The following is an 11,510-nucleotide window of genomic DNA, read 5'->3' as shown; positions in this document are numbered from 1 at the left end:
TTTTATTACATAGGAGTGGCTGCATTATGACTTTCTTCTATGAGTGTGCGAAAAATTTGGCTTAAAATACCTGCAGTTAGCATGTGTTCTCTGTAAGGTGCACATGCATATGGGATTTGCAAGGGTCTGAGCAAATGCAGATAACTTCAAAAATATGGGAGCTGGATTCCTTGATGAATTGACCCTTGAAAGACTGAAGGGAAAAGGTAACATATTCTGCAGCCAAGAATTTCAAGCCTCAACAATAAAACTAGGTGGGAATCTAATTTTTGTGAAGAACCTCTTTTCTTTGGAGGAAAATTATATTCAGCAAGAAAGTAAGTAGAAATGTTCACCTATTTTTCTTTTTTGTACAAATTACATTTCAGATATTAAAAGAGCTTTATGAGAATTATCTTCTAGTAATTGTTATTCTTTATGCATACAAGACAAGTCTTTTGCTTTTAGTGCATGTTCAAAGAACATATTCAAACAAAATAGGAAAATGTTTCTTGGCAAACCCAAGTTTGCTGTACCTTTTGTTATTCCACAGTGTCGGCACTGTATACTCTGCAAGGTGATGAAGCATAAGGCTGGACACTTTCTGTGAGCTTGTTTTCATGTAGGGACTTTAATAAAGCAGGAAATCATCAAAGTCTTCAAGAATGACAATTTGGGAGTTCACTCTGCCTTGTGACAACTATGCAATTGCTTTTCGAGTCTGAGCTTTCTCAGCAGTAGATCACTTAATCTTTCAGGCTTAAGCAGGCTTGTGTAGCTACCCAGATACAGCTGAGCACTTCTGCCTGGAGCTGGATAACACGCTGAAGGATCTTCAGAGCACTGACCTGAGCTGGAGAAGTGGAAGGATAAAACCTGGTAGCTCTTACAGCCATTCACTGTGGTCACCCAGTGGGGACACAGGTTAGGTGGGAATTCACAGTCAAGCAACTAGTTTTTTTCTCTCTCTCCTTTGCACATTCATCTCTCAAATATGAAATATTATGATGTGAGAAGCTTCAGTATTATTTATTTTTTGTGTGCAACTTTAAAATAGACCTATTCCTGATACTATGACCTAAAAAGATCTCCCTTTTCTCTTTTCCCCCAAAGTTTCATCATTCATTTAGACATAAAGTCAGATCTTGTAATATGATCAAGTCTACCACAAGACTTTAAAGCACAATCACTAATATATAGAAAATCTTTTTTACTTGTATGCTTTTAATATTCTCCTCTTTAAGGGTAGCAGGGACAGAAAGGGAATATATTTTCTGTTATTTACACCTTAGGAGAACTTCACTTTCTGAGAAAGAAAAATGCAGATGAAGAAATGCCCTTTGCCTGATGAACTGATCTAGTCTACTGTACCTTTGCCTGCTCTACTTGTAAAGAACTTACCTGACTTTTGTATAATGCAATGGAGACAGGATATACTGTTTCTGACACTGATGCTTTCCAATCCACCTTAAAATGTTTCTAAACAGTATTTTTCTGAGCTCTAATTCCAACTTAGTACTAAAAATATACGAAGCTGTTTGGGAGAATTTCTTAAAATGAATGAGAGGGTTTAGGGGAAAAGGAAGGGGGAGGGAATAGAAGGAAATGCAAGAGAACACAGAGGTAGAAAAGAGAAACATTTACCCTTTGCAGTTTTCTTAGTAAGAAAACGTTTGACTGTCAGAATGATGTTGTTCAGAACTCAGTGTAAGTTCTGCATACACCAATAAATATCCAGAACCAACGCATGGGGGAAAAAATAGAAATAATGGTTCTAAAACTACTTGATTCATCACTTTAATTTTTATGACTAGTTTTTTCAGATTGGATTTGAAATCAGAAATGGTGTAGGTTTTTTTTCATGTATAGAGAGAGACCAGGTCATGCACATCCAATATATTAAATCCGTGTACTTCAAAGTGTCCAAAATAAAAAGCAAATTATAAGTCTATAAGTCCTCACCCCCTAATGTGGAGACAAGTCAGGAAGTCCATCTAACAAATATGGCTTTGAATTTGTTCAGTGTTAGTCTCAACATTGCAAATCTGCACTTAATGCTGTATCAGATTTTTCCCAAGAATATATAATTTTGATATGTTGAAATATATATATATATATTTTGCTTAGTAAATCTTTCCTTATAATGTAAAAGAAGAAGCTACTCTTTCTGTAAGAAACTAATTGGAGATGCAATGGCTTTAGAAAAAATCCCTGATAAAAAAAGTTGGAAGCAGATGCTTTGTACATTGCAGACTTGTCGACTTGTGGAAGAAGTGCTGTTTTGTGGCTAGCTGAGACAATGTGAAGCGAGACTGCTCAGGTTGACTGGACAAGCTGGGGCATCTGAAGTGTCCTTGTTGGAAAAGGCTGTGCTTCCCATGCCCTCCAATGGCTGAAATCAATACCAGCAACTCCTGTCCATGCCCACAGTGTATGAGGGAAAAAATGGCATGAGGGCATTGCCCACTGTCAACACCCTTTGTCTTTCCTGCAGGTCCAGAACACAATTTCTTGAGATGAGGCACGAATTTTGCACTTTGAGCTGATCAATCCAGTCAATTTACTCATGTGGAACAAAGGGATTTGCTGGTGGGGCAGTTCCTTGGAAAGAGGCAGGCCTATGTAAACAGCCCTATCCTTGCCTTGGTGCTGAGTGCCTGCGCCATATGGTGCCATTATGAACTTACTAACTGGAGGATTAACTCATCCCACCATTTGTGATCCCCAGCTTCCAGCTGGGAGAGTTAGTGATGGTCTAACTGCTGCTCCAGCCTTGGAATTTATTTCCCCATTTAACAGAGTCAAGAAGACAGAAAATTGCCCCCTTAGTAAATGCTAATCTCACCACTCCTTCCAGCAACCAACAGCAATTTGTTCCAGGCAAAGTCTTTAAATTGGTATGGTACACATCAAATGCATAGTAATTAGTGATTTCTTTTGAAAGCTCCTTCAGTTATTAAGGGTCTCCTTTTCCATATGTTCATTGTGCCCCATTTCACCCTTCAATTACAAAACAGTTCTTTCTACTAATTGTGAAAAGGTACATTGTACCTGATATGTGTACTAAAAGCTACACCATCTGAGGCTTAATTTGGGGTTATAGGAAAAGCAGACAGATAGGCAGACATAAAGTCTTAGCAATGCTGTTCTCATTTTAGGCATACTCATTTTCATTGCTGCTAGCTATGCTGCTGACTGGAGCACTCCATGAAAGAGCACTTTATTAGAAACAACAAATCTCGTGCCTGCATGTCATTACACCTGCATTGGCAATGAGATAGCTGCTTTTCCACTGCTCTGAATAGCACCTCACTTTCAGATATTTATTTCTGAGTAACTTTGTGGAAAATAGTGACAAATCTTAAAATTCATAACCTGATTACAGTGTCTGGTCTATGTAGTTGTGTCTGTGCTGGTTCAGGCTTATTTCTTTTAGCGTGTATGATTCTTTATAATGGGTCTTTAGTTCTTAAAAGACTAGTAATATATTACTTGTGAATACCATCATTCACACCAAGATTGTAACACAAAGATGGAAGTTGTGAAGAAAATAAGAGATGTGCAAAATAAGAGATGTGCCAAAAAATTGCATCTTTTTTCTTGTTGAAAATGTTAAAGTGTTCTCTTTGTTTTGTAACAAAGTTGTTTCTTTGTATGATTGTGACTACAATCATAATCTTGACAAAAGATCTGTGTTTATGACTAATAACTAGAGATGGATAAATAAATGGCCACACTCTGAAGCAGATTTCACTGCTATGGTATTTATTATCATATCATATCCGTGGGCAACTTTGAGTTGGTTTAGGTCATTATCTTCTTCAACACATACATTATCTAAAGCCCCATTCAAAGTGAATACATCACTATGCAATGAAGGAAAACTGTCTCATGTGGATTAGAAAGAATGAAAGCTCGAGATGCTTGCAGAAATGCATGCTTTAGTGGTGTCCCTATCATTGCTCTAAAGATGAATATGCTTTTTTTTTTATGATGATGATGATGAATTAAAAGATTATAATTTTAGAGCGTACGCAGGGGCTGACAATTCATTTGAGTGAATAGAAAACTCTGGTACCCTTCTCTGAACCCAGCAGGAAATATTCATTCAAACCTTTGTGAACATTTTTCCTTGGTTGTGTTGAAACCTTGTTTCAATTACAATTTTCCCGGCAGTTCTATGCAAGAAGAAATGAAACATCTTTGTCTTTCAAGAGGAATATTAAAGGAAGTATTATCTCATTTCACTTCATGCTGCAGAATTTTAAATAGTCACGTAAAGTGTTAAAACTGAGGTTAAAACAAATGTTGGCACATATAAGTGCCGGCTACAAACATGCCACATTTGGGTTTTCTACCATCGCGAATCCATTGAACAGATGTTCTAGCCAAACTTGTGATTTTTCAAAAGCCTTAACTCATTTTTTCTTTATAAATTCTGTTGTGTAATATCAAGGACTGTTGCAAGAGGTATGGAGTATGACTTCAAATTTGAACTAGCCTTTACTCTGATGTGCGTCAGTAGCAACATTTGAGGAGGTATTGCGATGAAGTCCAGAATCTGCAGGGAGATTATCACTGGTAGATGGTTCATTCTGCCTTGGGCATCTTCCATCAGACAGAAGAAGGAACATAACATTACACAGCCTTTACAAAATGTCATGTTCACGGAGAGCCACAACTCTTGTAGCAGATGATGATGACCAGGTAAAACAGTAGCCAGACATGGGGCTATCCAATCCCAGTTGCAGTTTGCACCCAATATTCAATTCCAGTGCTGGAAGCAACAACCGTACTGTCCCAAGTATTTCATATTTGTAAAAAATACTGATATGTATCACTTGACTGACTCTTCCTATGATAAGTCATGTCCGTGCTTGTTTTGATTTGAGGTGGATCCACATTTTCAGCCTCAAAAATAATGATTTAAATTGAAGTCTGACAGAACCCTACAGTCCTACAAGTGGAGATGTTATTGTGAAGAAAAGTAATTACATTATCTCGGTCAGAGAGAGATTTGGCCAGTCACAGTATACATCTTTTGTGCAGGCACCTCTTTCACTAGCTATTAGCTTTATCAGCTTTAGGTGTTTTATTTTCAGCTAAAGCATCACACTAATCAAACTACACCTCTGAATCCCCTTAATTAGGAACACAACATCCTTCTCTTCTCAACTTTTGTCATCTCAGATATCAGATCCTTCGCCAGCAGAGTTGATCATGATAATAATTATATTTTTCTTTCTAACGGGAGATCAAAACTTGAGGTGACATACATCTTGGGTATTCAGACTCAAGCTTGGAGGTCAGTTGAACCCGGAGAAGTTATTTTGCTGGTTTTATAACATAAAAGCTACCTTTAGAAGTACTGTTAGTGAAATGCCAATACTGAACTGCCGGCCTAAAGCACTGTATGCTTTGTTAAGGTACGTGGGTTTTTCCTCTCACATGCTGTAATTCATTTGAATTGGGCCCTGGGCCACATGATAATTGTCAACCTGATGGTTGTCAACCCTGCCCATGGCAAGGAAGTGGGAACCAGGTGATCTTTAAAATCCCTTCCAACCCAAGCCATTCTATGGCTGTATGATTCTATGAATGCAAAAAATTGGCATGAAGTCAAGGCTCAGATCTGTGAAAACATAAGGAAAACTGAGTAATTTTAAGCCGAGCTTTCATATGTACTGTTTTGAAAGGTTTTGAGAAGGAATTTGTATTTGCTTCCTCACTCTAAATTCTAGCCATTCTGCACTCACCTTGGAGAGTCTCTAACCTCAGGCTGTAAGTGGGATTTCCTACTTTCCTTCTCCCTTCTCTACAGTGCATGTATTTTTCCTGTTGTAACACGAATCTCCAGATCCAGGAGAAACCCCTACCCTTCATGGGAACTCTCTCATTATGGAGGTCAGCTCCTAAAAGCTGCTTGTGTCTGTCCCAAGATGTGCAATACATAGATGTTGGCAGTGGCTGAACGTTGTGAATGTGTCCATCATTTTTCTATGATCACTTTAAGACTGCCTCCCAGCTGGGCTGTGAACAGACATAAATTTTGGTCATTTCTCTTTTTAAAAAATTTCTCTTTCCAATATAAAAACTGCTAGAGGTGACAAGAGAGTCAAATGAATCCTCCAAGGATTTTACAAGCACAAGAAAAGATTTCCCAGAGACCGCTGGGAGTGAGAGTAAGCTGCTGAAAATCAGCAGTTCAGCCAGCAGAAGGTAGTCTGGGTGTGGTTGAGGAAATGAGTGCATTTCCTATGGAGAAATTCACAATTGACAGAATGTGAAACTTTTCATGTGAACTAATGCAAGGGCACTTTGAGGGCAATGGTCCAAGGAAAAAAAATCTGTTTTAAATTGAGAAAGAGGAGAGCACTGTGCTAATTGAAAAAGCAGACCCAGTGATTTTATACAATGGTTTGGTCAGGAGCTTTCTATTATGCACTAGTTTATTTAAACACGGCACAGCTGTGGCTCTGGTAAATCACACACAGATGGTATCTCTTTTTGTTAAAGTGCTTGATAGCCTCATTGCTTGCTTGTCAGTATAGATAACCTCTGGTAACACAAGGAAGTTGCTCATGTTAGTCTTAATGACAGCTTCATTCATTATGCCATGTAATCCATTCTCTTTATTTGAATTTTTTTGAGTCCTAAAACTCTTCTCATACATGAAAATTACAGATGCCCTGAAAAAGCTGCCCCAGACAAACTGCACATCACTTCCCTTCTCTGGGTGCTCAGCTCTCTCTGCCACCTCACACAACACAGCAGACTAATGTCTGAAAAATGTTCTGGGCGCAATGACAGAAGTCTGTGTTCACACTATGTGCTACTCATTAAAGTGAGTCCCTGGCGAGCATGAATGCTATGCAAAGGTGAAAGGGAGAAGAATTGATTACTGTCAATCTCAGTAGTCACGGGGAAGCAACAACTCACCTTCCCATGCTGGCCTTGATCTTGTCTTGGACCTTATTAGCTACAGGACATGGTGGCAAGGGTCTGGTCTCTTCATGTGTTTTCTTGCAAGAGACTTGAAGTAATGGGCTCTGGGACTGAAGAATGACTGGAGGATCTTCCATATCTTTCCAGCTAAACATTAATCAAATTGTGTGAAACATTATCCTTCAACATTTGAACAAACGAGGTTGCAAGAGGAGGCTGACAATCTCTTAACCCCTCTGCACACACAGACAATTTTGCACCTAGAAATTAACATTTCCTGAAGGATTTTTTCCACAATAGTGAGTAGAATGGAATAGCTCAGTTGGAAGGAAGCTTGAGAGACCGTCTAGTCCATCTACCTGACCAGTGGGACACGTTTGCTCTTGTACAGCTATGCATGCCTGCCTATTAACAAGCACAAAGGATAGATCTTTAATCAGTCATTGCCAGGTAATTGTGGCATCAGAATAGAAACAGAGAAGTACCTTAGACAAAGGGCATCTTTCTGTCTGTAGACATCCAGTTCTCTGTGAAATTGCTGTGATGTAATGGAAGATGTTATACAAGAAATGGGACTGTGGCTCTTTAATGTCAGTTCTTTTGCACTGCATTTTCTTCTGTTCAAGAAGTCAAGAGCTTATGGATGAAAATCAGTGATCCGTTCAGCAAAGGACATCCAGTGGTCATCTGATCAGGAGGAGCCTGACGAGGCCTTCCTGCTTCACCTGTGGGAGGTGTCGTGCTTGCAGGATCTTGTCCTGATGGGGGATTTCAACCACCCAGATATCTGCTGGGATAGAGACACAGTGGGTAACAGACAATCGAGCAGACTCCTGGAGTCTGTTGAGGATAACATCCTGGTCCATGTATTAGATGGACCAACCCAGGGTGAAGCCTTACTGGACCTGGAGTCCACCAGTGTGGAGGAGAGCTTTAGAGAGGTTAAGACTGGAGGCAGCCTGAGCTGCAGTAATCATGTCCTGGGGGAGTTTGTGATCTGGAAGAATCAGATCACAAAGGCCTGAAAAAAAACAAAGTCAGGACCCTGAACTTCAGGAGAACAAACTTCCAGCTGCTTAAGGAACTTCTGAATGGGATCCCCTGGGAAACTGTCCTTGAAGGCATAGGAACAGAACAGAGCTGGCTGTTCCTAAAGACGCTCTTCTGAAAGTACAAGAAATTGCAGTTTCCCAGCAGAAGAAATAGAGCAGAGGAGATGGGTGACCAGCATGGCTGATTAAGGACCTGCAGCTTAAACTGAGGGAAAAGAGAGAAGTGAACAGGAAGTGGAAGCAGGGTTGTGTAGCCTGGGAAGAATGTGGGAATGTTGTCTGCATGTGTAGAGATAGGATCAGGAAAGCCAAAGCATCGGTGGAGATGAACTTGGCAAGGGATGTGAAAAATAACAGAAAGGAGTTCTGCAGGTACATAGGCAGGAGGAGACAGACCAAGGAGAGTGTTCCCCCTCTGGTAAATGAGGACGGAGAAGTGGCTTCCTCAGACATGAAAAAAGCTGAGGTGCTCAATAAGCACTTTGCTTCGGTCTTCACTCTTGGTTAGGTTCCCCATGTCTGCTGACTCTGAACCTCCAGGTATGGGTGAGAGGAGTGGATTCCATCCCACTGTAAAAACAGAACAAGTCCAAGACATCCTCATGAAAGTGAATGTATGTCCTTGGGACTGGATGATATCCAGCCTAGGATTCTGAGAGAGATGGCTGATGTGGTTGTTGAGTTGCTCTCTATCACATTTGAAAAATCATGGCTGTTGGGTGAAGTCCTCAGTGACTAGGAAAAAGAAAATATTGCTCCTATTTATAAGAAAGGGAGAAAGGATGACCCAGAGAACCACAGGCTGGTGAGCCTCATCTCTGTGCCTGGGAAGATCATGGAGAAGATCCTTCTAGAAGTTATGTTAAGGCACATACAAGATAAAGAGGTGATCCATGACAGCCAACATGGCTTCACCAAGGGCAGATCATGCCTGATCTATCAGGTAGCATTCTGTGATGGAGTGATGACATCGGTGGACTGGGGAAGAGTGATGGGTGTCATTTATCTGGACTTCTGCAAAACCTTAAACATAGTTCCTCAGCACATCCTTCTCTTCAAATTTGAGAGGCATGGATTTGAAGGATGGACTGTTTGGTGGATTAAAAATTGGTTGGCTGGTTGCAGCCAAAAGGTTGTGATCAATGGTTCTGTGTCAGGGTAAAGGTCGGTCAAAAGTGGTGTCCCTCAGGGGTTGGTCTTGGGACTGGTGTTCTTCAGCATCTTCATCAGTGACACAAATGATAGCATTGAGTACACCCTCAGCAAGTTTGCAGACAACACCACGCTGAGTGATGCAGTTGATACACTGGAAAGAAGGGAAGCCATCTAGAGGGACCTGGACAGGCTGGAGAAGTGGGCCTGTGAGAACCTCATATGGTTCAACAAGACCATATGCTGTGGTGATCCCGCGATCAGCCTGTATTTATACAGACTGGGTGAAGAACCCCTTGAGAGCAGCTCTGCTGAAAAGGACTTGGGTGTTCTGGTAGGTAAAAAGCTGGACATGAGCCAGCAGTGTGCACTTGCAGCCTGGAAGGCCAGCTGTGTTCTGGGCTGCATCAAAAAAGGGGTGGCCAGAAGGGAGAGGAAGGTGGTTGTCCCCCTTCACTTGGCTCTTGTGAGGCCCTATCTGCAGTACTGTGTCCAGGCCTGGGACCCCCAATACAGGAAGGATGTGGAGCTCTTGGAGAGGGTCCAGAGGAGGCCACTAAGATGATCAGAGGGCTGGAGCATCTCTCCTATGAGGAAAGGTTGAGGGAACTGGGCTTGCTTAGCTCTGGGGAGACTTCACTGTGGCCTTCCAGTACCAGAAGGGAGCATATATACAGGAGGGGGAATGGTTGTTTATGAGGGTGAATAGTGATAGGACAAGGGAGAATGGTTTTAAACTGAGACAGGGGAGGTTGAGGTTAGATATTAGGAGGAATTTTTTCACACAGAGGGTGGTGACACACTGGAACAGGTTGCCCAAGGAGGCTGTGGATGCCCCATCCCTGGAGGCATTCAAGGCTGGGGATGTGGCTCTGGGCAGCCTGGTCTGGTGGTTGGTGACCCTGCACACAGCAGGGGGGTTGAAACTAGATGATCATTGTGGTCCTTTTCAGCACAAGCTATTCTATGATTTTACGATTCTATGATATGAAGATATGTGTGATGAAAAAAAAAAATATTCTGATTGAAGAAAGTTTCCGATAAGTTTTTCGGATAAGAAGGACATAGGATATTCTGTCCAGAGTATCTGCTAAAAATGGACTTTACTATTGTAACGTTGAGCAGTTCTTCATACAGGAAGATGGTAAAGTCAACTTTCAAACACATGGGGGAAATACAGGCAAGATTTCTTTTCCTCTCCATCTGCTTTTACTGGAACATTAGAAACAGTCTTATTTTAACTGTACCCAGAAAGTGTCTCTTAAAGGAGAGCTACTTTCACAGCACAGGAGTGTGTGGGGAAAGCAAGAGAGTGGGAAGACTGCTTTGTAGCTGATCATCATGGACTTCCAGGGGTGAATCCAAGTTGGGAATAGTATTAATTCAAAAGAAAAGTGATAGAAAATTAAATACCAAATTGGGCATAAACTTGCCTTTGAATCCTAATATCTCTATCCTTGGAGATTTGGATTCCATTACAAATATTAGCAAAGATCAAGGGCATTTTATTTTCAGGGCAAACCTAATTGGAAAAAAGTTAATTCTACAAGAAGTAGAAGCCAGCAAAATAAATTAAAATCAATGTGAGGTCTTCTGTAGACATGTCAGCCTCATTAGGATTTTTCCTAACACATTAATTGATTAACACATTAATCAAGCCTCAGTTTGCAATGGTCCTGTCATATATTCCAGACCTCAAACTTCTCTCTAGCCTGTCTATACCCCACCACCCCCTCTTATGCACTTTTTGCCTTTGATGTGTGATCAGATCCTTTTTTCTCCTTCCCAGTACTTTTAGAGGCAAGAAATGCTCTTTGCCACATTCCTAAGCCACTGAGAAAAAAGTGGCAGTGTTTTTACCTTTTTTTTTTTTTACCTGAACCCCTCTCTCTTTCTACTGTCTCTGGCAGTAGGGGATCTGTGGTAAACACTAGCTTTTAATTAGAAATGAGTGTAAATGGCAAACACAGCCTTGTTTGAGGAGATTTCCTTTGACAAAAGAAAACAAAACAATGTACAAAAAAGCTTAAGTAAAAACAAACAAACAAACAAAAAACCATGTTTGAAATATTTGAATCATTTTTTAGTATTACAAATACTACTCCTCATTCTCTTCCTTAGTTTTTGAATTTATATATTTCAAGTATTCAAAGTAATCAGTAAAAATATCTTTGCAATGCAGATGAGACAGATAAAGAGCAAGAGATAGACACAGAAAGGTGAAATTGGCTTCAAATTTCTTTTTAACCTGTTTCTCTAAAGAGATTAGGCTCATGTTGTCATAGGGCATGATCATGTACTCATGTGTAGGAGTACAGGAGTACAGACACATATGAGTCTGTCTGTTGTAGGAATTTTTGTGCCAACCTCACTAAAACAACA

Source organism: Lagopus leucura, unplaced genomic scaffold (assembly GCF_019238085.1).
Source record: "Lagopus leucura isolate 7727_CA_CO unplaced genomic scaffold, USGS_WTPT01 Super-Scaffold_810, whole genome shotgun sequence".
NCBI classification, from domain to species: domain Eukaryota; kingdom Metazoa; phylum Chordata; class Aves; order Galliformes; family Phasianidae; genus Lagopus; species Lagopus leucura.
This window is presented reverse-complemented; position numbering follows the sequence as displayed.